Source organism: Nematolebias whitei, chromosome 9 (genome assembly GCF_014905685.2).
Source record: "Nematolebias whitei isolate Nwh7 chromosome 9, NemWhi1, whole genome shotgun sequence".
In the NCBI taxonomy this organism is placed as follows: domain Eukaryota; kingdom Metazoa; phylum Chordata; class Actinopteri; order Cyprinodontiformes; family Rivulidae; genus Nematolebias; species Nematolebias whitei.
The window spans coordinates 16,487,441-16,492,293 of NC_056506.1; the positions used below are offsets into that span (position 1 = coordinate 16,487,441).

The 4,853-nt window shown below is 41.4% G+C and overlaps 1 protein-coding gene across 1 annotated transcript in view; it reads left to right on the top strand.

Moving 5' to 3' along the window:
- Positions 1-4,853, top strand: part of LOC119414897 (CREB-regulated transcription coactivator 1-like) — a 103,161-nt gene that overhangs the window by 36,188 nt on the left and 62,120 nt on the right. The window lies entirely within an intron of this gene.

Here is a 4,853-nt window from a genome sequence, read left to right on the forward strand (position 1 = left end):
ATCCATCCATCCATCCATCCATCCATCCATCAATCCATCCATCCACCTATCCATTCATCCATCCATCCATCCATCCATCCACCCATTAATCCATCCATCCATCCATCCATCCATCTTTACCCGTTCCTTCCTTTTCGGGTTACTGGTGCTCATATCCGGCAGTCACTGTGCGAGAGGTGGGGGACACCCTGGACAGGTCTCCAGTCCATCACATGGACTCTTAGAGACAAACGAGACAAACAACCATTCACTCTCTCACTCACACCTAGAGACAATTTAGAGTTACCAATCAGTCTAACATGCATGTTTTTGGTCTGTGGGAGGAAACTGGAGTAACTGGAGAAAACCCACACATGCACGAATAGAACATGCAAACTCCACCCAGTAAGGTCCTGGGTCAGGATTTGAACTGGGGCGACCTGCTCACTGAGAGGCAGCAGTTCTACTGAGCCACTGTGCACCTAATTGTATTATTGTATAATACAATATTACTGCAGATCATATTTTGTAAATATTGTACAGCCCCACATCGCAGTGATTAACACGTGGTGCTCCAATGTCCCCCATCACTGACGGATCTGAGTAGTGAATGTTTGTAATTTTTTAGATGTTTTTCTGGACTGGACTTGAACGTTGCAACTCAGTTGTCATTAGGGACCTTTCTTCCAGATTCTACATGCAGATACACATCAAAATGGAAGCTGGTACTTCACTTATGCTGGTGAAGATTCTCAAGTCATCAGGTCGTGGTCAATCCAAAAAAAGGAAGTTTCAAAACAAACATCTGGACTTCTATTCTGAAACTGAAGACGTTTCACTTCCTGTCCAGGAGGCTTTATCAACTAAAGTCATTTTTTAAGTAGATACAGCCTGAGAAGTGAAACATCTTCAGCTTCAGAATAGAAGTCCAGTTGTTTGTTTTTTAACTATTTGTTTTATTCACATCATTTGTTTTTAAGTTATTATCCTAAAAACACTGACAGACAATTGTGGTGGCAGCCATCTTGGATTTTGATCTGGCAACCCAAATTTTGAAAGAAGCCTTTCTTGCATCTAGTTGAAGCCACACACCAAAATGGAGGTTGTTATTCACTTATTTTTCAAGTTATCCTGCTCACAACATGCATGGATGGAACAGACAGATGGAGGGTATTTCCAATATCCCTTTTCACTCCAACAAGGAGGACAAAACCCTATATTTTATTAATTTTCTCCCATCTCTGCAGTCAGTGCATAAATACGCACAAACCACAGACTCCCAGGGCAGATGTTGTGAAGCAGATGCTGCTTGTGTTTTTAGGCACACATGAACTATTTTAGGAATTTGATACCTGTTTGAATAGACCAGATGTTTACATTTCTGCTGTCTTAGGTTTTGGGTTGGCAGCACGGTGGTGCAGTTGGTAGAGCTGCTGCCCAGTCCAAATCCTGGTTGGGGGCCTTTCTGGGTGGAGTTTGCATGTTCTCTCCGTGCATGCGTGGGTTTTCTCCAGGTACACTAGTTTCCTCCCACAGAACAAAAACATGCATGTTAGACTGATTGGTAACTCTGAATTGTCCCTAGGTGTGAGTGAGAGAGAGAATGGTTGTTTGTCTCGTTTGTCTCTATGTGTCCATGTGATGGACTAGAGACATGTCCAGGGTGTCCCCCACCTCTCACATAGTGACTGCTGGACATGGACACCATTGACCCCCGTGACTCGAAAAGGAAGAAGCGGGTAAAGATGATGGATGGATAAAATATTGTGATAAAGTCATTCATTCCTCTGTTTTTCATTGTTCTAATCCAAACCAGACTTAGGCATCGACACCAGTCAGATACCATCTGGTTGTCCAAATAAATCATTAGCAGCTGAACATAAATGCATGGAACTTGAAAGATAAAATTTTATTTTGTTCTGATATTGCAATTACCGTATTATAAATATAATGTGCAGCTCTAGTGTTGTGTGAAGACAAAAAAGTTCAGGGTATCCACCTTATTCCTAGCCTCCATGCTGTCTTGCGTGAATTATGGGTGTGACTTCCAGCATGAACCAGGACCAACGTTTGTTTGTGTGTGAACAGTACGAGCTAATGTAGTTTCTCTGAGCGTCGTGGATTTAATTAAACATGTAGGAACACCACCTGTCAGAGCTCAAACAGGACGATGTAATCATACCACTGGCTGCTGAGGACGAGGGATGGAGGACGAGCTGAAGAAGTGGCTGCAGATTACATCTAGCATATTTAGCTTCTTCATTGACTCGGTTCTTCTGACTGTGAAGCAAACAACTTGAAAACCTCTGAGGTGTATCATATCTACACAGTGGGACGACCTTGTCAGATGACTGACTGAGCTGCTGCAGGGACGGCTCCATTGAGCAGTGCAGCAGGTAATCATTGAAAACACCTGAGTTGCTGGGTCAGCCCAGTATAAAAGAAAAACGTGCTGTGTTGCCTGGGGGGGACATTTGGCCTGGTGTCCTTTTCTCTCTTTTTTGTCACAACCCCAGAGCCAGGTTGTGACAACAGTAACAAGGTCAGTGGTGTTTTGTAAAAAGAGGTGGGACACAATCTTATTGACCTTAAATCAGACACAGAGTCCAGACAAAGCATTAAAGTCCTCCATCACTGAGCTTGGGTTCATTACAGAGAAAATCATAAAACTGAAGATGAACAAATATTATAAAGCTGTGTCCTCCATACACTTGAAATCAGACCTGATGTTCTCGTCACTGTTTTCAATCATTCTGAGGATTCAGCGTCTCTTCTCCGGTGGTTTATTGTAGTTCAGACACAAAGTAGGATGCAGGTTTTCCTCCATCGGCCGTTTGTCAACAAAGTGAAATGAACTCACATTCAGAGTTTTGGGTGGTCTCTTCAAGTTCATATTTTTCAGCCACATTCTTCTTAATTCCTCATCTGTAGGTAGAAGATGAAACTATAGCTCTTTTCACTGGAACACTCTTTTTGTTTTGGTCCGTGTTCAAACTCTGTTGTTGCAGCCACTGATTTAATTTGGTCTGATTGTTCATGAAGCTGTGAACACAGCAGGTACCTGAACTCAGCACGGCTATTTTAGTAAACTTTATGGTTGTTAAATAAATGTAAACAAAACAAAAACAGTGGTTTATCTGCTAAACTGAATGAAAATTACTTTCAAATAAACCTTGGTCTGTGCTCTGCTATCATGGTTAACCAATACTCACTGCTACTTCCTGTCTGACAGGAAGTTGTACCCATAATCATTTAGACAGTAGAGCCCCCAGGAAGAAGGTGAATAACATATAATTTATTGCTCAGGCAGTTGCGGTAAATGCCACTACTCATAATTGTTTTACACTTGAGGCAGAGGCATCAAGCTGTGCATGACCCACTTCAGGTGGGTGGCATCATCACAAGGCATTTAAAGATTAGAAAGGAAAACTGAAAAGGAAAACATTTTGAAAGTACAAAATGCACACAGACAACTGTACAAAACAAGAGAAAAACAAAAGAACAGGAACAGGAGTCACTGTTTGAGAACAAATTGTTAAAAATAAAGAAATCATCTGAAATAAATTAAGCCTGCAAGCATCGACCATCCCAATTGGACTGACTCCGAAAGTCAAACAGTTGTAGAAATCAACTCGGGGATTAATTTCTTAAAGTCTCATTAAAATTTGTTCAGTGTTTCAAACAAACGACCTCAGGCAACAACATCCGTGCTCCGCCTTCACTTTTGTTGGCAGGAAATAATTAGAGCTGCAGTCAGAAAAGTTCAACGTCACCGAGAGCTAAACAGAAGAAAACAAGTGGGCTGAAGACAAGTAGTCATGGGCTGTGGATGATTGATGAAGGAGGTATTCAGTGATGAGTCACTGACCTGCTTTGGACAAAGAAGTGATGCTGGATCTTCAGTTTGGTGATGAATGTGTGAAGAAAAGCAGCATGTTGTCTCAGTCATTGCTCCTGTAGAGATGTGTGTCAGGTAAACGAGCAGAGAGGTGCAACTTATTTCATCTGCAGTGTTAAATCTTTAGGCTTTCTTAATTCCATCATTGGAAACTAAGTTTGATGGACAAAACCTTTTACTCCTTGAAAGAAATATTCAATAATTTCCCAGGAAACTCACATCAACTCAGTTGGCTCGGCAAGCAAACAGCCCAAAGCACAATCTGATTGGAAGTTAGGCTCCAAACTTCAAAACAGATTTATCAGCTGTTGCAGGGGGAAGTTGAAACCTGATCATTGAAGAGGACTGTATTTTATTGGTAACATCCATAAGAGCCTGTAAAAATTCAAATATACGCTAATGATTCCATCGTTTTTTTGTCGCCCATTGTGGGGCTAAGAGGGGGTATGGAAATACCCTCTGTCCGTCCATGCACATTGTGAGTGTGATAACTTGAAAAATATGTTACCAACGTCCATTTTGGTGTGTTGCTACATCTAAGCATAAGAATGCTTCCTTTCAAAAATCGGGTTGCTAGGTCAAAATCCAAAATGGCTGTCATCATATACCTATACATGTAAACCTTGTGAGTTGAATAACTTGGAGAAAAAAAAGGCAACTCCCATTTTGGTGTGTTGCTGCATCTAGTTGGAAGAAAGGGGACTATCAAAACTTGGCAAATGATTTTGGTGGCCCTCGGGGTGGCTGAAGATTAATCTATGGTGGCCAAGGCCACCACTGGCCACCCCCTGGCTCTGCTATTGCACCTGGTCATTGATAAAATTGCTCCGTCCACAAATCCCTCAGTGACGGGGGCACTGACGTACTACTTGTTGTCTTAATTTAAAAAAAGACTAAAGTTAATTTATTTATTATTATTATTATTATTGTTGTTGTTGTTGTTGTTGTTGTTGTTGTTGTTGTTGTTGTTGTTGTT